At 42.2% G+C, this 24,800-nt stretch overlaps 1 pseudogene; it reads right to left on the bottom strand.

Moving 5' to 3' along the window:
• Window positions 1-3,973: 3,973 nt before the first annotated feature.
• Window positions 3,974-4,382, bottom strand: LOC110152568 (large ribosomal subunit protein eL22 pseudogene; annotated as a pseudogene).
• Window positions 4,383-24,800: the final 20,418 nt, after the last annotated feature.

Below are 24,800 nucleotides of genomic sequence, written 5' to 3'. Positions count from 1 at the left end.
CACGCCAGGCCTCCCTGTCCATCACCAACTCCTGGAGCTTGCCCAAACTCATTCCATTGAGTAGTGATGCCATCCAAACATCTCATCCTCTGACATCCCCTTTTCCTCCTGCCTTCAATGTTTCCCAGCATCAGGGTCTTTTCTAGGGAGTCAGTTCTTTGCATCAGGTGGCCAAAGTATTGGAGTTTCAGCTTCAGCATCAGGCCTTCCAATGAATATTCAGGACTGATTTCCTTTTAAGATGGACTGGTTTGATCTCCTTGCAGTCCAAGGGACTCTCAAGACTATTCTCCAAAACCACAGTTCAAAAACAATTCTTCGGCACTCAGCTTTCTTTATAGTCCAGCTCTCACATCCATATATGACTACTGGAAAAACCAGAGCTTTGACTAGACAGAACTTTGTAGGCAAAGTAGTATCTCTGTTTTTTAATATGTTGGCTAGGTTGTTCATAGCTTTTCTTCCAAGGAGCAAGCGTCTTTTAATTTCATGACTGCAATCACCATCTGCAGTGATTTTGGAGCCCAAGAATATATAGTCTGTCACTGTTTCCATTGTTCCCCAATGTTTTTGTATGTGGCTGTCCATTTTTCCCAATACAGCTTATTGAAGAGACTATCATTTCCCCATTTTATGCTCATTGCTTCTTTGTCATAAATTAGCTGTCGATATATATATATATGTGGGTTTATTTCTGGGCTCTCAATTCTGAACTAGACTATCTCACTTTTAACCAACTTTCAATATCCAGAAAATCAAATTACAGAAATATATATTTCAAACCTCCACTTCTTCATGTCTTTTATATATATATATATTTATATAATATATAAATTGTAATATATAATATATAATTTAATATATATTTATATATATATATTCTACTTTTATTTATTTTATTCTTCTATTATTTGGGGGGAGCTGTACCACATGGCTTGTGCTATTTTAATTCCTCAACTGGGGATTGAACCCAGGCCTTCAGTACTGAGAGGTCAGAGTCTTAACCATTGGACCACCAGGGAATCCCTCTCCATGTCTAACATAATTATGTATGTGCCATGGAACCATGTATGGACCAGAGGTGTTCATTGCAGTATTGTTTTTAATACAAAAATAATTTTTGAATATATTACATAACCAATGGGTTAGCCAAATAATAGAATACTTTCTGATTTGCATGAGTTGGTATATATATCCTTAAAAGAAAGGTACTTTATGTATTAATATGCTGTGGGGGAAAATATAAAATGATTTTAGAAATACAGGTTCAACATGATACAGTTAACTTTTAACATGTACACATATACATTAAATAATAGATACACACTACAAACTGAAAACAGTGAGTCTTCAGAATATCTCAGGACTGAGATATAAAGTAGATTGAGATCAGGCGGGTATTAAAAAGAGATTGTTTATATGACAAGTATCAAATATTCATATATAAGTTTTGAAAGTAAAATTGATGTTAAAATATGCTGTCTTTAAAATCTCTTTCCCCACTAATAGCCAAACTTATTTTTCTGAAGGATCTTATAGCTCCTTCCAACCCCAGACTCTGGAGTATATGGTGGTATGACTCTTCCATGAAAAGATTGCTTTACTAGCTCCCATTAAGTCTACCCTCATACACTCAGCCCCAGGAGCATTTGCCTGATCTTAGTAGAAAACTTTGGGTTGAATTTAAGAGGCTTCAATTAAGCCCTGAGAAATATCTGGTAGGGATAGTGGAGGTTTCCTAAGCATCCAGCCTTAATTTATACTACTGGAAGAAAATTAGGGTAATGAGATGAATAACACCAAGTCTCCTGGGAGGACCAAGCAAAGCATTGCCCTTGGCAGTCTCAGATCACAGCCAAAGCTCAATTACTCTAAGTGGACCCTGCACTGTTTGCTTGCATCCAAAGGAGCTTTCAGTGGTCTGCTCCACAAGGCCAGTTGCTCCAACCATGTCACCTCTCCCAAGCATTCATTGATTGAGTGAGGCAGAAGTCAATGAGAGGAAACTAATTATTAACTGTAGTCATTATAGCTAGGCCCTACAAAACATTTAGCATCTGTTAGAGACTAAGTGCTTTGCATGTATTATTTTTATCATCATAACAGCCTTATGAGGTAAGTATTATTATTATTATCATGATCATTATTATTACTATTATGTCTGTTTTACAAATAAATTGATCAAATACAGAAAGGTTAAAGCAATTGCCCAAGGTCACACAGGAAGTTTTGGTATACTAAATGATGATCCTGGCATTTGGACACAAATAGCCCACTACCCCATATTGCCTTCCTAAAGCAGACAATTGGTAGTTAACTGTATGTGCAGAATCTATCCCCTGGATGCTCCGGAGTGGGGATGTGGGGGTGGGGGGGTGGGGGGTGGTGCGGGGAATGACACAAAGTAAAATGATGAACAGTGGCCTCTCTGCTACCTCAGCCTGAAGCACCTGGCTGGTTGGCATTCTCATCTGGTTCCCCATTGTTCAGAAAATGTTCAGAAGAATCATGTTTTGCCCACAATACAGTTGCATGAGATTCAATTTCAGGAGACTTTTTACCACTACAACTGATGATGCAATATGAGGAGGTGGTCACATCATGGTCCGTAGAATAGCTCCTGCAACACATGAGATACTCTCCACTCATCTGGCCTCTCCTGAGCCCCACTCTGTCTCAGACCTCATGCTCTCAGAGAGTGTTTGATGAATCCAGAGCAGAGAGAATAGCCTCCCTTATGAAAATGAAACATAAAAGCTTTGGGCCAACCAGAGTATTGTAAGAAGACCATTGTGGGTGCTACCTACAGCAGCAGGCTGGGTACTCACCAGCGTGGAACTCATCTTCCAAATGGGGTTTTCTCCCACTAATCTTAAGGGAAAATAACAAAATAATATAAGAAATAATCACATAGCCCAGCTCCCAAACTCTGACATTCTGCTTCTACAATAAACAGTTTTCAACCACAAAGGTCTGGTTGAGCCTCTCAGACATTCTCCCCTTCCTCCTGCTCTTCTATTCTCTCATCAAGAAAGACCTTTATTTCTCGACACCTCAATTCCTGGTATGAGCTAGGAAGACAGGGAATCAGGCAACAGAGAAGGCAAGACTGCTCTGGCCCTTTGGGGTTGAAAGGTAAGTATTTTAAAATTCCATAATTACAATGTGGGGAAAAGGTAGGGATCAAGGAGGAAACTGACATTTGCAAGGTATTTGCACCATACAGTCACATTAATCGTCTGCATACATTATCTCCATTAGAAATACTTACAGCCAACGTTTCCTGAATGTCCACATTGAATTCAGAGTTTTACCTGCATTACTTCCTTTAATTGCCATTACTCTTTGATGTAGGAGCTATTGTTATCACTTTTTTAACAGAGAAGGAAAACAAGGTCCCTTAATTTATGTCTTCAATAAATATTTGACTGCTTCTTACATGCAGCAGACCCTGGAAATATATCAGCAAACAAGACAGAAAGAACAAGGAAGTTGCCCAAGATCACACAGCTAGGAAATGAATGCTGTACTTTGAAAGTCTGCTTACTCTTATGTTGCTTTTATTGATTTATATTATTATTTTATCCTTTTAATACATAAACACTAGGAGGATAGATTTAAATGAAAATTTAATAGGTTAATACTTCACCTCCTCCTCCCTGGGTCGGGAAGATCCTCTGGAGAAGGAAATGGCAACCTACTCCAGTATTCTTGCCTGGAGAATCCCATGGACAGAGGAACCTGGCAGGCTATAGTCCATGGGCTCGCAAAGAAACGGACACGACTTAGCATCTAAACCACTCACCTCTTTTAAGGAGTCATACTGTTACGTAAAAGGAAGTGGTGGTCCTAGGTAGTTATCAGAAAGAAACTCTCTGTGACAAGTGGAATAGTTTTTTTTTTTTGTTTTTTCTGGGGGGCGGGGGTTGATAAATTTTATTTGAGAACTTATGCAAATATTCCCATTTGAGTTTTATTCTTCATCTTCTTCCTCTTCTTCATCTTGATTAATCTGGCAGTAACACAATTCCTAACTTTCTTTGCTGTTAGCGACTATGCGTAACCAATCTCGTAGATTATTACTTCTTCAAATATTTTTTGGTAAGATATTTCAAATACCTTTTGGAAAAGGGCACCTCGGAAGTTACAGTAATCTTGCTCTTGCTTCTTTCGATTGTTACAACACTGCCACCCAGGTTGCCAGGTTTTCCATTCACCTTGATCCTCTCCTGAAGAAACTGCTCAAAATTGGCGGCATCCATGATTCCATCTTCTACAGAGTGGGTACAGTCCAGAGTGAATTTTAGGACTTGCTTCTTTTTTTTTTGCCCCCCCTTCGCCGCAAGCTTTTTCACAGGCGCCATGGCGGCAGCGGAGGCAGAAAGGGCTGGAATCGTTTTTGTGTCTGTGCTCTAGTCACTCAGCCATGTCTGACTCTGCGACCCCATGAACGGTAGCCTGTCAGGTGTCCTTGGGATTTTCCAGGCAAGAATACTGGAGTAGGTTGTCATTTCTACTCCAGGGGATCATCCTGACCAGGGATTGAACCCACGTCTCTTGCGTCTCCTGCATCCATAGGCAGATGCTTTACCACCGCGCCTCCTGGGGAGACTTGCCCTCCCTTCAAACACACACACACACTTACACACACACACACTCACACAGAGTCAATACACAGCTATAGGGTTACATGCCAATTTATTCCTATCCAGAGTGACTAAGCTCTAGCTTTCTTAGTACAGTGGCAGTTTGCACCTGATGTAGAACACTTAATGCCTGTTAATTATTTTTAAAGCCCTTTCCACTTTTAAAACTATCCCAGCTTTAATGTACATTGTTGGATAACCCTACTTACACTCTACATTGAAGCTTCAAACTTTCTCATTCCCAGTTAGGACCTTAGCTCTCTGTTCATTTTCCTTTCCTCCACCGTTAAAGGGGTAAAGCCTCCCACACTTTCCCTAAGCCCCAAAGGATCATAATGAGGGGAGTTGGAAGGGTGTGGAGATATGGGAGGGTGAGGGCTTTATAAATGAACTGTGACAGGTGAATGGAGAAAGTGAGAAAAGAGAGGTTCAAAAGCAAAGACAAAGGCGAAACCTTTCTCTACCCCATCCAGTAACCCTTGTGAAAAAATATTCCCAGGTGCAGCTCATCCTCCAGACAGCCATCCCCCACTCCTCCCAACTTACACCCAGATGAATCTAGGAGTTAGAAGCCCAAATCCCGCTTTAAGGGTGGGAGCTGTTTATTCCCCTAGGCTAGAAGGGATTTAAGGTCTTTAAAGGCTAAATTAAGGCTCTGAATATTTTCTGTGGGTACCAGCTGAGGCCAGGCTAAAACCACTCTGCTGTCCTCTTGGAACCTCCCACTATAATTCATGGGAAGGGTTGCTACCTACTACTAAGGAGGCTGATGCGGTCTTTCTCTAGATATTGTTTCCCACCCAACCGCCTACCCATTTATTGGTGGTATTGAAAATTTAGTTTTGCCTAAGTTATTTTTTCCTTGTGAGTTATCCCTTTTATTTTCTTTAACAGCTACTGAATTAACTAATTTTAAACCCTTTTTACTTTGTGTTGGGCTACAGCTGATTAACAAACAACGTTGTGATGGTTTCGGGTGAGCAGCATAGGTACTCAGCCATGTATGCATGAATACATTCTCCCCACAAACTTCCCTCCCATCCAGACTGCCTCATAACACTGCACAGAGTTCCCTGTGCTATACAGTAGGTCCTTGATGGTTATCAATTATTAAATAAAGCAGTGTGTACATGTCCATCCCAGCTCCCTAACTATCCCTTTCCCCCACATCCCACATTTGAGAATAATTGGAATACCCATCCAAGTTCCCCAAGGTTTTGGGATATAATGAGTGTCTGAGCCTCCCTGTATCTTTCCCCTTACTCCCCGACTGTTCTGAAAAACATTAGCCTCCCAAGATGTGGCTTTCTTTTCCTTTTTCTCTGCCTAACTAACTCTGCACTCTCTTCTTCAGGCTCCAAGGCGGTCCCCATCCCACTCTCTGAGTCCCCTCTCTACTGTGGGCCCTTTTCCCCCTCCCATCTTTCCCCTTCTTTAGTGCACATGTTCCTCAATTTGATTTACTTCTGTACATTGTGTAGCTTTGCAACGGTTGGTCCTTAGAGAGTCCTCAAAGAGAGCACTCCATCTGTCAGCCTCTCACTATCCCCTCCCTGGCCTCCAGCCATCGTCCCCCTCCCCCTCCCCCTTCCCAGGGGCAATTTCTTTGGGAGCTGTGAAAGATTTAGGCAAACTTCCTCCCGTCCTCCACCTCTTCCCACCTCAGCCCACACTTGAGAGTTTTCTTTTGCCTGCTTTCTGCCCACTCTCAGTCTGATTCCTGCCATTCTCTTAAGGAAAGCCTTTGAAGTCACAGAAATCAGTGAGAAAATGCGGTCCAGTTAAGTCACCTTGCACCCTGTCTCTTACTGGGATGCCTGATGCTGTATAATTAAGCCTTGCTGATCTAACGCTACATTGGGTTATCCATAGGTTCAGGATTAGGCACTTGGACAGTAGGGAGAAATGGTACGGAAAATCCCAAGCTGGAGATAATTCAAAATTATATCTCATTCAACAAATATCTACTTGTTCAAATCCTGGAAGGTGCTGGAGACACAAATGTGAACAAAATTGGAACACTCCAGGGATTCATAATCCAAGGGAGGCTATTCACACGTATGAATAACTTTAATCAGGGAAAAGGATGATGCGTGCAACATAGGCCCTAGGACTCTAGAAGGTGTCTTATGGCTCAGGGAATGCTTCTAGTAGGAGATGGAATTTGAGCTGTGCCTTGAGACAGACAGACAGACATGGCTTCTGTGTGTATTCCCATTAATGCAGCAGCAAGTGGAAACTGGGCATCTGTGTGCATTTGTCTCTAAATAGTGTATATTTTTCCCATAATTTTTATTTTTACTGTGTATAAGTGACTGTGTATAATAATCAACCTCTCAAGGGGGTATATTTGTTTAAGGTGACACCCTTATATGTTTTGTTTTGTTTGTGACTGCTGAGGAAAATCAGCAGATTTACTTACTTTATCACTTTTGACTAGGATTGATAATTCAATTAACTTGTTTCTGGGAAATGTGTTGCACGATTGTACTAGCTTTCAAGATTCTGACAGTTTTGAGCCATAGAGAATAACTAGCAAGTTCATATATACAGAGCATTTTAGATATCTGCCTAATTTTTTCCTCCCTTGGGCAGAAAAATCTAAATTATTTTGTGCATGGAAAAAAAAGATAAAACATCAATAGGGAGAGTGAACTTGAATGAGGTTACCCACTGAGATGGCTTGATGACATGATGGGAGTTTATCTGAAAACAACCACAACAAAACCGAAAGTCACTTGTGTGTTAAGATGAGACTACAATTGCTTACATAGTTTCACCTCAAATGATCTAAACAAAACAACCTCAAATCAGAAGTATCCGTGTGTATAAGTAAATTCATCCCTGTGCTGTCTATTTAAGTTAAATTAGGAAATAACTCAATTGGGCTCAGCAGAATAATTAATTCAATTTAGGTAAATTTGTGAAATAAAACTTTGCAGCTTTTACCCTGTGTTTACCACAGATTTTGAAGACATCTAAAAATGGCAGAAAGTAAATAAAAAGCACAAACGTGTTCAGTTGCTCAGTTGTGTCCAACTCTTTGTTACCCCTTGAACTGTAGCCTGCCAGGCTCCTCTGTCCATCAAAATTTTCAGGCAAGAATACTGGAGTGGGTTGCCATTTTCCTCCTCCAGGGGATCTTCTCTACCCAGGGATCAATCCTGTGGCCCAGGAAAATTTTGAACACAATGTGACCTCAATTGTCTGCAATGTGTGCTAAGAACTGACAACTCTCTACCCCGTACAGCTTGCTGTTTACATTAACCTGACTTCCATATTCAAGATGCTCTTGCCCATGAGGAAAATTATTTCAAATGCTTTACTGTTTATTTTAGGAATGTTGCTGAAAGAAAGGGGGAAAAAAAAGTTTAAATGAATATTGAATGATAGCATCAAGTGACTCCTTACCATCTAAGACTCTTCAAAATTCTCACTTCATAATCCTTGCCTTGCTCTCTTTGTTAATCCTAAACGGTTACATCATTATCTTTATCCTGTTATCTTCACATCTCACACTGAAACACTCTTCTTAAACTACACCTTCACATTATAAATATCCCAACCCCCTCCCAGTCCCTCTAAAAAAAACAAAAAACAAAATAAAACACACCTAAGATTCTGACAAGGCAACGATCTCCCTAGCAGTAGAAAGCAAAAAATTAAACTTTGCCTTATAAACAGCTTATTTTGGTAGAATTTTGGAAGAATCCAGCATTTTCAAATATTCAGAGGAAAAAAAGGAGGAAAGAAACACAACAGACTTCAGTTATTCCTTAGGCAGTAAAATATGTTTGATTTTTTTTTTCTTTATTTTTATAGTAAAATGTTGTTTTACCAGTTTAAAATAAGTTGTTCGTCAAATGTGTAAGAGTTTCTTCGGGTTTCTTGAGATACATTTCACATCACTAGGACACAGAGAACTTACAATACCTGAAAGCCATCCAACATGGTGACTCAAAACACAGACTTTGAAATCCCAATACTTTCTAACTTCCTTCTAAAACTTACCTTTCTGAGTCTATACTAACTCTACTGATACTAATTTCCTGCATCTAATTCTTTATGATTCTATTCTAAAGCCATCTTTGCTGTAAGTGTTCATGCCCAAGTATGTATCTTCAGTCCAGACCACCCCCTGGATGCCAGACCCATATATTCAACAGCCAACTACCAAGCTATGACCCAGAGACATCTCAAGCTAAACTTGTCTAAAGCTGAGTCCTTATCTCTCTAAATCTTATCCTCCTCCAGGCTTCTACCTCTCAGTTACCACTGACAAAATCCCTCTCTCTAGGGGCTCTGGCCAAAGAGCTTGAGATCATTCCTGTGCACTCTGTCTTACTCTTCCAGTCAACAAACTTTGGTTGGTCCAACCTTCCAAGCATATTCAGAATCCCACCAGTTCTGCTATGACCCTGGTCTGAATCATCATCATCTTTACCTGGGTGATTGTCATAGTCTCTGGACTGGTCCTCTTCTTTACATCCCTAATTTTTACAAGTCTGTTCTCAGCCTAGCATTGAAGAGAGAACTATCTCCACTGTTTGCTCAAAAGCTTCTAACAGCCTCACACTTTCCTCACAAAGTCCTTCCAGTGATTTATACATCTTTCCTTCTTCTGACTGGACCTTGGGTCCCCTTTACCTTGCCCACTGTCCTCCAGGATCCCTGGCTTCTTTGCATGTCTCAAATACTCTGATCTCCTCATGCTACCTCCTTCATCTCCTACAACCATTATTCTTATCCAAATTATATTCAGATTAGATTATTTTGCCTCCCAACAAATAATTTCCATTCTCTGTTAAAAACCCATTCATTTTTCTAGTGCATGTCACCTTTTTAATGAGCCTATCCTTCCAGTCATTGAAAGAAACCCCCATTTTTTTACCTCTACCGTAGCAGTACTATTATGTGCTAAATGATCACAATTCGTTCTCTTTGTTCATGTCTCCTACGGAATGAGTGCTCTCCTCATGTCAAAATTTGTCTTTTATTCAATGTCATTTCTGTAGCACAAAATGTACTATGTTTACTACATGTGTTGAACTGAACTGTGGGAGTGGATCTCAAGAATTCCACATCAGGGACTTGCCTGGAGGTCCAGTGGTTAAGAATTTACTTGCAATGCAGGAGACATGGGTTTGATCTGTAGTTGGGAAACTAAGAAGTCACATGCTGTGAAGCAATTAAACCCACTCACCACAACAGCAGAGCCTGCATGCACAACTAGAGAGTCTGCCCCGAACAAAAAAATCCCACATGAGGCAACGAGAATCCCATTCTGAGTGCCGCAACTGAGACCCGACCAGTCTAAATAAATAAATAAATAATGCTCAACAAAAAACAGTCCCACATCACTGGCAGGATGACCTGGCGATCATTACATAAACTTTTTCTAAGCACCTAGGTTGGCCACAGTTTTAGGCACTAGGGATCTAGTGGAGAATTGAGTTGACAAGTTTCTTGTCAACTTTCTTTCAATAATACATGATATTATTGTTGCAGGAAGGGGGACCCCTTCCAGGGCCCAAAACTGGGCTCTTGTCTAACACTCGGAAATGAATTGTCCAAGGAGACACATGTGCTGACAAAGCAAGAGATTTTATTGGGAAGGGCTCCCGGGTGGAGAGCGGGAGGGTCAGGGAGCCCAGGAGGACTGCTCTGCTGCAGTCCCGGGTTTTATGGTGATGGGACTAGTTTCCGGGTGGTCTTTGGCCAATCATTCTAGTTCAGAGTCTTTCCTGGTAGCTCACACATTGCTCAGCCAAGATGGATGCTAGCGAGAGGGATTCTGGGAAGTGGACGGACACGCAGTGTCATCTTTCAACCTTTCCCGAACTCTTCCCGTTGGTGGTGGCTTATTAGTCCCGTATTCCTTATCAGGACCTCCTGTCATAAAACAACTCATGCAAATGGTTACTATGGTGCCTGGCCAGGGTGGGCGGTTTCAATCTGTGTGCTTCCCCTAACATCATTGTTTACATAAAAATGAGAAAAATCATTTAAACACTAGAAAATTTAATTTCACAAGTGTCCTCAGGAATAATCTCCTGACATTTAAACTCAGGATATTCGATCTTGCCTTCAACCTGTCCTATTTTCCCTCTGCTGTCAACAGAAATCCTATTTTTGTCTTTCAGTGAAAAGTTCTTGTTGAAAATTCATTACTCAAAACAAATATCTTTGTTCCAGGCCTCAAGGAGTTTATGCTTTTAAAATGCTTATAACACTGTATAAGGAATTGAATTAAATATGTTGTAAAATGTCCACGTGTATGGCAAGAGTAAAGACTAAAATGAAATGTTAAATGTTTGTTTTGAATGCAAAAAGGAGAAAGAAAAAATGGGTCAAAATAGGGAAGAAAAGTTGGTGAAGTAGGTCCTTGCCTCTCTGTCTTTTCTAGAAGCATTCCAACCAGTGCACTTGGCTTATCCAGGATATTTTCCTCTCTTAGGAACCAAACTAGCCCAAGATCTAGGTATCTCTCTGGTGCCCAAAGTATGCTCCATAACAAATGTATGTGTCTATGTGTCTTTGTATCTTTGTGTCTGTGTGTCTGTGTGTATAAGATACAGGAACAGAGGCAGAGAAAGAGAGGATGTGTGTTTACAGGACTTTGGCCTGAAAGAGTTCCTATCCCTATTCATGGAGCTTATAGGGAGTGAAACTCTTAAAGAAATGGGAATGCCAACCATCTTACCTCTCGCCTGAGAAACCTGTATGCAGGTCAAGAAGCAACAGTTAGAAACCTCCTGTGTGGAACAACTAACTGGTTCAGGATTGAGAAAGGAGTACTATGAGGCTGTTTGTTGTCACCCTGTTTATTTAACTTTTACCCTGAACACATCATGAGAAATGCCGGGCTGGAAGCATTCACAAGCTGGAACCAAGACTGGCGGGAGAAACATCAGCAACCTCAGATATGCAGATGATACCACTCTAATGGCAGAAAATGAAGAGGAACTAAAGAGCCTCTTGATGGGGGTAAAGGAAGAAAGTGAAAAAGGCAGCGTAAAACTAAATATTAAACTAAGATCATGGCATCCAGCCCCATCACTTCGTGGCAAATAGAAGGGGGAAAGGTGGAAGCAGTGACAGATTTGCTCTTCTTGGGCTCTAAATTCACTGTGAATGGTAATTGCAGCCATGAAATTAGAAGACCACTGCTTCTTGGCAGAAAAGCTATGACAAATCTAGACAGAGTGTTGAAAAGCAGAGACATCATTTTACCAACAAAGGTCCATGTAGTCAACGCTATGGTCTTTCCAGTAGTCATGTATGGTTGTGAGAGCTGAAGACTGGCTGCTGAAAAATTTATACTCTCAAACTGTGGTGCTGCAGAAGACTCTTGAAAGTCCCTTAGACAGCAAGGAGATCAAACTAGTCTTAAAGGAAATCAACCGTGAATACTCATTGGAAGGACTGATGCTGAAGCATAAGCTCCAATATTCAGCCTTCTGATGAGAAGAACTGACTCCATGGAAAAGACTCTGATGCTGGGAAAGATTGAGGGCAAAAGTAGAAATGGGCATCAGAAGATGAGATGGCTGGATGGTATCACTGATGCCATGGACATGAACTTGGGCAAACACCTGGAGATGGTGAGGGACAGAGAGGCCTGGTGTGCTGCAGTTCATGGGGTCATGAAGAGTCGGACACGACTGGGTGACTGAACCACAAGAACAACATAGGGAGTGAGGACAGAAGCTCCCTAAAGAACAGGAATACCTTAAAGTAAATTATGAAAGAAAAGCAGGCCTTCAGTAAAGTAGATTCACTCCTTAACATGTATCATGCTTAATTATTAGCAGTCCCTCCTTTTCATTCTCGAAAGTGTCTCAGTTTGGAAAATACACATAAGATTATCCTACTTTTCATGAAGTTTTAGAGGAAAAGTAGAACAGAAAGAGGCAATATTTGCTTTCAAACCTAATGTTAGTCACTCAGTTGTGTCTGGCTCTTTACAACTCCATGGACTGTAGCCCACTAGGCTCCTCTGTTCATAGAATTCTCCAGGCAAGAATACTAGAGTGGATTGCCATCCCCTTCTCCAGGGCATCTTCCCAACCCAGGGACTGAACCTGGGTCTCATGCATTGCAGGCAGACTCTTTACCACCTAATCCCCCAGGAAAGCCTATTTGTTTTGCTTTCATAGCAGTCTCAATTTAACAGGAGAAATAGCCAAACAAACATAGGCAAAGCAGTGTGTCCACAGTTCAAACAGGAAAAAAAAAAAATACACTGGCTGGAAGGTAAATGATTTGGGTTTCAGTTCTGAATTTGTCAATAACTCACCTTGTTACTTCTAGAAATTATAACACCTCTGTGAACTCTGTGATCACTATTTTCCCATTTCAGATTTAACTTGCTAAGATCACATTGAAAGGACACTGAATAAAGACAAATATCATATGATATCACATATATGTGGAACTTAAAAATATGATACAATGATTTTAATGATTTTTAATAATTTTAAAAAGAGAAACAGATTCATAGATGTAAAGAACAAATTTATGGTTACCAAAGGGGAAGGAGGGGTAGGGAAGGGATAAATTCAGAGCTTGGGCTTAACATACACACACTACTATATATATAAAAAAATAAGCAATAAGAGCCTACTGTATAACACAGGGAACTATATTCAATATCTGGTGATAACCTATAATGGAAAAGAATCTAAAAAAGAATATATATATGTCTGTATATATACACACACATACATATGCATTAACTGAATCACTTTGCTGTACACAAAAACATTGTAAATCAACTACTCTTCAATTAAAAAATTATGAGCTTCATTATGAAGCCAGACTTCTTGGAAGAGGAGATGCGGCAGATTTAACAACCGAGAAGGTTAACCTCCTTTTAGACTCCTCCTCCACACTGCGTGCTCTTGGCTAAGACATTCTTTGGCTGGGAGATATGTTGGGGGGAAGTGGCCGAGAAGATCAGTGGAGGGATAAAAAGGGCCCTGACAAAGCAGCTGGTCTAGTAAACTGCAGAGGCCTACAGCACTTTCAAAATTAAGAAAAAACAAATTATGTGTTCCTCTCCCATATTCTGAAGGCAGTGCCAGTTAACTGAACACTTAATAAATTTTGTATTGTTTTGCAATTGTCTCTCAGTGTTGTTGTAAGTAGCTGCAATATTCATTAGCACTTTGTAAGATTTTTTTTCTTGAACTACTTTTAGTTCGTTTATAAGCAAACTTTGGGTGTCTCTCTGATCCAGATCCTGGGAAAACAGTTACAGTGAACTCTTGTGAATCATCTATGAGCTAAAGGAAATGAGAAAGAAAAGTAACATATCCCTAGGTGGCCCTAGGGTAAAGAACCCACCTGCCAATGCAGGAGACACAGGTTTGATCCCTGGGTCAGGAAGATGCCCTGGAGGAGGGCACCGCAACCCACTCCAGTATTCTTGCCTGGAGAATCCCACGGACAGAGGAGCCTGGCAGGCTACAGTCCACAGGGTCACAGAGTCGGACATAACTGAAGCAACTTAGCATGCATCCAGTCAATTTCACACCATTTTTTAGTTTAAAATTTGTGATGCTTAATTTTATGTGTCAACTTGACTGGGCTACGGGATACCCAGATAACCTGCAAAACTTTCCTGGGTGTGTCTGTGAGGGTGTTTCTGGGAAATGTTTGCATTTGGATAGGAGACTAAGTAAAGATCACCCTCACCAGGGCAGGTATACGTCACCCAACGTGCTGGGCCCCTGAACAGAATAAAACGGTGTAGGAAGGGCCAGTCTGTGCTCCCTGCCTGAGAGACATCCATTTTCTCCTGCCCTCAGATGTGGATGCTCCCGCTTCCTGGGCCTTTAGACTGGGACTCGGCAGGCCCCTGGTCCTCAGGCCTTCAGACTTGGACTGAATTGCATTATCTTCCTTCCGGATCTCCAGTGTGCAGTCAACAGGTTGTAGGACTTCTTGGCCTCCAAAATCAAGTGAACCAATCCCTACAATAAATAAATACATATAATTGGTTTTGTTTCCCTGGAGGACTTTGACTGATACAATACTCCCCAAGAAACTACAAAGAAACATGATTTTGTCTTTTGCAGATAAGGACTGAGCAGCTAAGAAAAAGTATGTAACCAAACAATGTGTGCGCCTGTTCAGTGGCGGGACTCTCACCCACACTTACCTAACTGCCGGGTTCATAATCTTTCTATCACCCAGTGTCACTGGGGAGGAAGACAAGGCCCAGGTGTGAAGAGAAGCATGAAAGGCAGCCTATAAAAATATGAATAAACCCATACAAGGCACGAGCTGATGAAGAGGCAGAATCCTGAAGGCCTATGAAAATTCAGACCCAGATCATCTCATTCCAATACACTCAATTGCTTACTCTGAAGAAGGGTCTTAAAAACAAGTGTCTGGCAGTCCAGTCATTGCCTTGGCCAGAAGTGGACACGCAAGTCGCTGCCAGCTCGGATTTGTCCTTTAGCCAGCACTACAAGTAACCGTACGTCATGTTACCCAGAGAACTTTTCAAATACCCACACCCATCTGATGTTTGAAAAAGGGTGGAGGAGACTGGGTGTCCAGAACGTCCAGGCTGGGGTCATTACATGATTCGTGAGCCGAAACCACCTGTTCTTTGGAACCACTCCTCCAAAAGATCAACTATAAAGAAGTGTATCTCAGGGTAAGCAGTTAAATCTTTTTCACATTTAGTGTACAAGTATATCTAAGGCAGTATTCAGTGAATACCCGAAAAATGTAAAAATTATTCATCTATACCTGTGTGTGAGCTGTATGCTTCCCAGCAACAGAACTCAGCTAAATTCAAGTAGGTTACTATACAGTGTTCAAGATAAATTTTCTTCTAGCCAATTTTTCTCTTCATATAAATTGGACTTAATATAAAGCCTGTTTGACTTTACCGCTTACTTTTATTAAATAAAATTTGTACATTGTATTTATTTTGGTGTCTGTTTGGTCCACTGTGCCTTACTGAGGATGGTGGCTCATTCTCCCTAAAGTTATCATTTAGGCTTTGTCTAAATATTGGCAGCACAACATTGGAGCTGACTGCACGCAAGGTCAGAGGCAAACCTTGTGTAGGTCATATGTGAAGGACATGCATCCCCTCTGGAGGGCCCGGGGCAAAACCCCAGGGGGACATTTCATTTTGGATATTGGTGAAGAGACCTCATCAGATCCTCTCCTGGAAGTGCAAACTTAGGGACACACAGATGGTGAGTTAGGAGAGCTCAGTTTGTTTCCTTAATCATCCCTTTCTCTCTCTCTGGGCATCACCGTCCTGGCATTCCTGCTGCCATGTGGTCTCCTGCTCTGTTCCTTCCCCACGTAGCCTGATAGTAGACCTGAACTACTGAAGGCACAGCTTTACAAGTGTAGACCAATCATGAGTTCCTGCTCTTCTTCAGAGCAGGAATTATGCCTTTACATGCTTTCATGTGGGCTTCCCTGATAGCTCAGTTGGTAAAGAATCTGCCTGCAATGCAGGAGACTCCAGGTTTGATTCCTGGGTTGGGAAGATCCACTGGAAAAGGGATAGGCTACCCATTCCCATATTCTTGGGCTTCCCTTGTGGCTCAACTGGTAAAGAATCCACCTGCAATGCAGGAGACCTGGGTTTGATCCCTGGGTTGGGAAGATCCCCTGGAGAAGGGAAAGGCTACCCACTCCAGTATTCTGGCCTGGAGAATTCCTCGGACTGTATAGTCCATGGGGTCGCAAAGAGTCGGACATGACTGAGGGACTTTCACTTTCATACTTTCACATCTACCTCACTATGGGATGTATGGTAAGCGCACAACCAATATTAATGGAATGAAGAAATGAAGGACTGGCAAGCTTTGTCTCTAGGCAATTTGAGATATCAATTATGTTCCAGTAGTAAAGGCAAGGCTCCCGAGGTGGCTCAGCTGTAAGGAACATGCCTGCCAAGGCAGGAGACATAGGAGACGTGGGTTTGATCCTGGGTCGGGAAGATCCCCTGGAGAAGGGAATGGTAACCCACTCCAGTATTCTTGCCTGGAGAATCCCATGGACAGAGGACTCGCAGGCTACACTCCATGGGGTCGCAAAGCGTTGAACACGACTGACTAAAACAACATGAAGGCAAAGGCTGGAGGACAAGCCATAAAACAGAATTCTGTAAGGAAAGTAACCTTCTTTTTCACTTCAGATAGAGGTAGAAGAAAAGACCCTGATGCCAGGAAAGATTGAGGGCAGGTGGTGAACGGGGCAACAGAGGATGAGATGGTTTGATGACATCACCAAATCAATGGACATGAGTTTGAACAAACTCCAGGAGATAGTGAAGGACAGGAAAGGCTGGTGCGCTGCCATCCAGGGGGTCGCAGAGTTGGACACAACTTAACAGCTGAACAACAACAACACTGAAGGATAAGTGGCAATGAATATTTGGAGAAAAGACTTGGGAGCCAGGAAGAGAGGAAGGGCTCAGAAAAGCAGGAGTAGAATCTCAGTTTTGAGAAAGAGCTCTGTGCCGTTCTTTCTCCCTTGGCCTGATGAGAGTGGCCAGGCACAGCTGGTAGAAGGATGGATGGGATTTAGGTAGGTCCTTTGAGCAAAAGTCTCTTCTCTCTTTCTGATCTAATCGAATTCCAGGGGCCCAGATTGGTTGGGGAAGACAAAACCACCCAGGCAAGAAGAGTCAAATGTCCTCAGCAAATATTGGCAGTGTTCATTTACTTCTCATAGGCCCCGTACCCCAACGGTGGGGGAAGAAAACTCCAGGCTAAAAATATAATTAGTCAGCCTGCTGGTTTGGGCTCTAATTTAATCTGGGCAGCTGTGTCAGGAGCCTGTATTAGCATGACACTGGGAGGCGGAGAATATAATTACGGAGCAATAGAGTAGGGGAGGAGAAGTGGGATGGTGACCGGTTTGTGCTTCTGTGAGAGGATGGGGGGTGGAGGGTGATGTCAATGAAAAGTGAGGATTCTCCCGGGAGAAGGCACTAGGAAAGAGGCTTCTCTTCGTGGATGGACGGTGACTTTAATTTGGCTTTTGAGAAATGATGTGTGTGTTGCGCGGGATGTGTGCGCCTGTGTTGGTGGTGGGGTGGGGTGGGGGGGCAGCAGCTAGCAGCTAGTCCACTCTGCATGACAAAGGTGAGCTTGAGAGTTGATAGATGAGCATTGTTGGCTAGTGTGGAGAAAAGGGGATGGAAGGGACAGGAGTGAAGGAGCAGGTTATGGTTCGATTCTGAACAAATATCCACTTTTTCAGTGGATCTAAGTGGGGAAACAGAAGAAGGATTTTAAATGTGCATGCTCATTATCTCCTTTTTGTCTTAGGCAAAAGAAATGTGATTGGAAAAATATTTTGTAGGTAATTTCACTTAGACCAAAAAGCTACCAACTACCAATTTCACTTTGAAGATGCCTACTTTGTGCAGAGCTCTGGGTTAAGCAGCTAATACTTTAATGTCCTCAATGGTCCTTTGAAAGTTCAACAAGATATATGGTACGATAACCCCCAATTAACAATGGAGGAAACTGAAGTTCAGTGGTGTTAACTACAATACTCAGAGTCAGACAGCTAGTAAGTTTGAAGTTATCATTTAAATCCAGGCCTATCTGACTCAAAACACTATGCTATTAACTAGCAACCCAAAAGAGGTGCTGTCCTCCATGTGCGAGGCTTATCTGGTGACTCAGACAGTAAAGAATCTACCTGCAGTGTGGGAGTCTTGGATTCCATTCCTGGGTCAGGAAGATCCCCTGGAGAAGGGAATGGCTACCCACTCCAGTATTATTGCCTGGAGAATTCCATGGACAGAGGAGCCTGGCAGGCTACAGTCTATGGGGTCACAGAGAGTCAGACTTGACTAAGCAACTAACACTTTCACTTTCTCCCTGTATATTTGGGGGAACTGAGTCTCAGAGGAGTGACGTAATTTGCATTAGCTCAAAACATGACTTAGTATCACAACTGGAAACAGATCTTAGATCTTATCCAATAGTGTCTTTTTACATAAAGGGCATGTAGGGGAAAGAAGATATGGTTTACCAAGAAGAGAACTAGATATCTTGAAAGATATAGAAATACAAGAATGGTTTTCCTCACCCTCAACCCAGCACTTTTCATTATAACTAAAAAGTGTGATAACAAACAGCTAAATTTTTTGCTCACTTGTTATATACTAGGTGATATACTAAACTTTATACACCCTCTCATTTCACTCCCACAGCACCAGAGATGGGCATTATTATTATCCCATGTTACATGAGAGGATAAGGCTTCAAGGCTACACAGCTTGCCCAGACTCACATAGCTGATTAGTGATAAAGCAGTGATTCAAATCCGGACAGCCCGCCTCTCTCTTCATTACCATCTCCCTGTGACATACTCTGGTCCTTCAAGCATCAGCCCATCCTTCCTTCAATATCCAAGAGGGATCTGCCAGGTTTATCTACCCCCTTAAAGTGACATAAAACTTAACAAAATTCCACAGAAACCTTCCTTTATTTCAACCCTAGGCCAGTCCCCCTCACATTTCAGCCTATTATTTTGGGGAGTGGGCAAACATATAGATATTTATTGGGGATCTTTTTCTTTACTCTCAAAGCTATCTTTCTCTGTAGTTTTTAACCTTTACCCGCCCAGGCAAGGCCTTGCAAATTTGTTCTCTGTCTTCTGTCCTAGGGGTCTCTTGTCTTTTACGCAAAAGTCAGAGGAGAAGCCTGGTTCTTCTATCGCTGTTGTCCTTTAGAGGTTCCATCCGCCCTTCAGCTCTCTTTTTCCCAGGCAAATATCTCTCGGGGGCCTAGAGAGCCACTGGGAGTGAGAAGGGGGAGAGGTCGGCTCTCGGCCTCCCGAGGGGAGGGGGAGCCCGGGGCGAAGTTGTGCTCCAGGGCTTCTGGAGAGCTGGTTTGCTGGAGGAGATGGCCCATCCAGCCTGCCTGCCTAGTCCACTTGCTCAGCTGCTCAGCGTCTGCCCCCAAGAGACGAGTGGGTCTTCTCTAGGGTCCCTGCCAATCTCCTGGGCGCTGGCAAAAGGAGCCAAGAAGGGCGCAGATGTGTCCTTCATCCCGAAGCCCGCAGGCACCGCTGGGCGGCTCAGCAGCCCATACCCGGGAAGCCAGAAGAGGCATCGGGATTTCACAGGCCTCCCTACCCCTGACATCCTCCACCCCCCGACAGTGTTTGATCCCTATGTCTTCCCCCTCAGGCCCCCACATCCTCTCCTCCATCCTCAGACGAAAGCATAGGCTATAATTAGAAAATGCTTCTGACTGAAAGTCAAAAAAGGTTACTTTCGTCACTAGCCACTAAGATCCCACAAACTGCGAAGCGTGACCTAAGTAAATAAATAAAGTTGATTCAAAAGAAAGAGACTGGTTATATCAGTTACCAAAGCAATGACAAGGGGCGCTCCTAGTACGGCCATCAGAATGAGTGGATTGCCAGCAGCAGTGATAGAGTTTTCATAATCAGACAGAGCAGAGATGAAATCCTGGCCTTCTTCTGAGACTGCTGGAGCTCATTTTCTAACGTCTAACCCAAAGTCAGTCACAGGCAACTGCAAACAAACCAACCTGGGGACACTCTCCACAAAGGAAGAACAATACTCTTCCAAGACGTCCAGGTCACGAGAGAGAAAGGGAAATTGAAGGCAATTCCAGATGAAAGGAGATAAAATGGACATGAAATCTATGTGCTGTGTGTGATTCTGTACTTCATGGAGGAAAAAATGCAATTTGAATAACATCTATCTTAGATGATAATGTGTCATTGTCAGATTTCCTAATTTTGATCATTGTACTAGACGTGTGAAAATTAGTAGCTTTGTTTTAAGGTAAAGGATAAAGGGACATGACATCTGCAAATTATTCTTAAATATGAGAAAAAAGAGACTGTGTGATATAGCAAAATATTAACCATTGTCAGTCAATGTGACAGGTGTCCTGGGGTTCTCTTTACTCTGCTTACAATTCCTCCATAAATTTGAAATTATTTCAAAAGAAAAATTTACAAAATAAAACAAAGTTCAAACCCTGAACCATGACATCCAAGGAATTCCTTCAAATTTCTAGACTCAAACTATCAACAATTTTATGTTCCTCTCTTTCTTTATCATACAACTTACCTGGCATTACTCGAGTTTTCCCAAGCATACCGTGTATTTTCCACCTTGGTACTTCTGCTCACTCACATATGCCAGTATAGCCTTTTATTCCTTCAGTTCAGTTCAGTCACTCAGTCGTGTCCGACTCTTTGAAACCCCATGGACTGCAGCATGCCAGGCCTCCCTGTCCATCACCAACACCTGGAGTTTACTCAAACTCATGTCCATTGAGATGGTGATGCCATCCAACCGTCTCATCCTCTGTCGTCCCCTTCTCCTGCCTTCAATCTTTCCCAGCATCAGAATCTTTTCAAATGAGTCAGCTTTTTGCATCAGGTGGCCAAAGTATGGGAGTTTCAGCTTCAACATCAGTCCCTCCAATGAATATTAAGGACTGATTTCCTTTAGGATAGACTGGTTGGATCTCCTTAAAGTCCAAGGGACTCTCAAGAGTTTTCAACACCACAGTTTAAAAGCATCAATTCTTCGGCACTCAGCTTTCTTTGCAGTCCAACTCTCACATCCATACATGACTACTGGAAAAACCATAGCTTTGACTAGATGGACCTTAGCTGGCAAAGCAAGGTCTCTGCTTTTTAATATGCTGTCTAGGTTGGTCATAGCTTTTCTGTCAAGGAGCAAGCATCTTTTAATTTCATGGCTGCAGTCACCATCTGCAGTGATTTTGGAGCCCCAAAAAATAAAGTCAGCCACTGTTCCCATTGTTTCCCCATCTATTTGCCATGATGTGATGGGACCAGATGCCATGATCTTAGTTTTCTGAATGTTGAGTTTTAAGCCAACTTTTTCACTCTCCTCATTCGCTTTCACCAAGACGCTCTTTAGTTCTTCTTCACTTTCCGCCATATATCTGAGGTTATTGATATTTCTCCTGACCATCTTGATTCCAGCTTGTGCTTCATCCAGCCTGGCACTTCTTATGATGTACTCTGCATATAAATTAAATAAGCAGGGTGACAATATATAGCCTTGATGTGTTCCTTTCCCGATTTGAAGCCAGTCTGTTTTTCCATGTCCAGTTCTAACTGTTGCTTCCCAACCTGCATACAGATTTCTTGGAAGGCAGGTCAGGTGATCTGGTATTCCCCTCTCTTTCAGAATTTTCCACAGTTTGTTGTGATCTACACAGTCAAAGACTTTGGCATAGTCAGTAAAACAGAAATAGATGTTTTTCTGGAACTCTCTTGCTTTTTTGATGATCCAACGAACACTGGCAATTTGATCTCTGATTCCTCTGCCTTTTCTAAATCCAGCTTGAACATCTGGAAGTTCACAGTTCATGTACTGTTGAAGTCTGGCTCAGAGAATTTTGAGCATTACTTTACTAACATGTGAGATGAGTACAACTGTGCGGTAGTTTGAGCATTCTTTGGCATTGCCTTTCTTTGGGATTGGAATGAAAACTGACCTTTTCTAGTCCTGTGGCCACTGCTGAGTTTTCCAGATTTGCTGGCATATCAGGTGCAGCACTTTCATAGCATCATCTTTTAGGATTTGAAATAGCTCAACTGGAATTCCATCGCCTCTGCTAGCTTTGTTCCTAATGATGTTTCCTAAGGCCATCTTGACTTCACATTCCAGGATGTCTGGCTCTAAGTGAGTGATCACACCATCGTGATTATCTGGGTTGTAAAGATCTTTTTTGTACAATTCTTCTGTGTATTCTTGCCACCTCTTCTTAATATCTTCTGCTTTTGTTAGGTCCATACTATTTCTGTCCTGTATTGTGCCCATCTTTGCACATGAACATGAAATGTTCCCTTGGTATCTCTAGTTTTCCTGAAGAGATCTCTAGTCTTTCCCTTTCTATTGTTTTCCTCTACTTCTTTGCATTTATCACTGAGGAAGGCTTTCTTATCTCTCCTTGCTATTCTTTGGAACTCCGCATTCAAATGGAGTATATCTTTCCTTTTCTCTTTTGCCTTTAGCTTCTCTTCTTTTCACAGCTATTTGTAAGGTCTCCTCAGACAACCAGTTTGCCTTTCTGCATTTCTTTTTCTTGGGGATGGTCTTGAACACTGCCTCCTTATAACGTCACGAACCTCTGTCCATAGTTCTTCAGGCACACTGTCTATCAGATCTAAACCTTTGAATCTGTTTGTCACTTCCACTGTATAAACATAAGAGATTTGATTAAGGTCATACCTGAATGATTTTCCCTACTTTCTCTGCTTTCTTCAATTTAAGTCTGAATTTGGCAATAAGGAGTTCATGATCTGAGCCACAGTCAGCTCCCAGTCTTGTTTTTGCTGACTGTATAGAGCTTCTCCATCTTTGGCTGCAAAGAATATAATCAATCTGATTTTGGTATTGACCATCTGGTGAGGTCCATGCGTAGTCTTTTCTTGTATTGTTGGAAGAGGGTGTTTGCTATGACCAGTGTGTTCTCTTGGCAAAACTCTATTAGCCTTTGCCCTGCTTCATTCTGTACTCCAAGGCCAAATTTGCCTGTTACTCCAGGTGTTTCTTGATTTCCTACTTTTGCATTCCAGTCCCCTATAATGAAAAGGACAGTTTTTTGGGGTGTTCTAGATGGTTTTGTAGGTCCTCATAGAACCTTTCGAAATCCTATTCAACTTTGACTCAAATAAATATTTACACAATCTTAGGAATAAACCCTCTTTTAACCCTTAAATCCATCCTGTCTCTTGAGATAATTCATCAGTTTGGGTTATGTCAACCTTTTCAACTGTGGCCTGGTAGTTGATGCCACCTACTACCTTAGACAAAGCAGAACTCAGAGAATACGTATAGGCTGCCACCTGGTGGCCTTTAAAGAAAATTACTTGAAAAATTCATCTGCACACAGAAGTTGCAGAATAGGAAACACCAGGACACAGAGATTCTGCTTAAAGTCTCATTTAATTTGTCTGTGGGTTATAAAGTCCACTCTGTGGAAGTGAATTTTGAAGTCTAGAGTCAAGATATATTCACTGTTTTCCCCAGAGTATTTACTCAATAAATGGTAACTAGAATTACTAGAAACATAAAATATTATATTGGAAAAAAAACTTGAAGACCATTTATTTTTATCTAATTTTATAATTAAGAAACCTTGGGACTTCCCTGGTGATCCAGTGGTTAAGAATCTGCCTTGAAATGCAGGGGATTCGGGTTTGATCCCTGATCAAGGAACTAAAATCCCACATACTCTGCCAAAAAACAATTAAAAAAAAAAGGGGGGGGAGCCCTAAAATCCAGAAAAGATGCAGATCAAAGTCTAAAGGACAGGCTTTTGACTCCTCGCTTTTACCAAACATATTTCAGAAGGAACCCGTTCATCCTGAGTGCAGCAAAAATGACGGTACGTGACTACAGAAGACTTGAGTCTAAATCTCATCCACACCCACCCTCTCATTCACTTCTGCCTTCTAAGGTGAGCCTGGCCGCTGCCAGCTCCAAGTAAGTAAGGGTAGGAGGGGGCCCCAGAAGAGGGAACTGTCCCCTCGGTGAAGGAGGAGGACAGTCGTGGCCGAGCAGGTACCTGCAAGAGATGAGATGTTTATATGAGGTCAGTCGGCCAAAGCAAATTGCCTTTCGAAGCTGGGGTGGTTTTCCACTCCAGTTTTACTTTCTCTTGTGTGTGGATCACTTCCTTTCAGATTCTCTCTCTGCTCTTGTCTCGGTTTCCGTCTCTCTTCTTCTCCTCCCTTCTTCCTCTTTCTCTCTAACCCTAAACAAAGAGAACTCTCCTTGGAGCTGAGACTCCTGCACAGACCAGTAGCTGCGGTGGACCCTACACCATCTCTCCCTCTGCAACTCACCCTCTGATCAGAAGGTGACGGCTATCGCACTTCCTCTGATTAACTGACACATCACTGATGAAACTTTGCAATGTCTTTCCAGAAACCCTGGTTTGTTGATCTCCACCCATCAGTGGGTTCTGCCCCACATCCTCTCCTGCCTCCATATCTGCTCTGCTCCCCATGTTCTCTGGTCCACTGTGGCTGGGAAGAACAGGCTAACTTCAGTGGAATGGCCTCAGTTTCAGGACTTCTCTCTGTAGAGATGAGAGGAGAATGTGGGCTTAGAAAAGAGCCCTC

This window comes from Odocoileus virginianus, chromosome 23 (genome assembly GCF_023699985.2).
Source record: "Odocoileus virginianus isolate 20LAN1187 ecotype Illinois chromosome 23, Ovbor_1.2, whole genome shotgun sequence".
NCBI classification, from domain to species: domain Eukaryota; kingdom Metazoa; phylum Chordata; class Mammalia; order Artiodactyla; family Cervidae; genus Odocoileus; species Odocoileus virginianus.
Note: the sequence above shows the minus strand (reverse complement) of the source record. Positions and strands in the feature narration are given on the sequence as shown.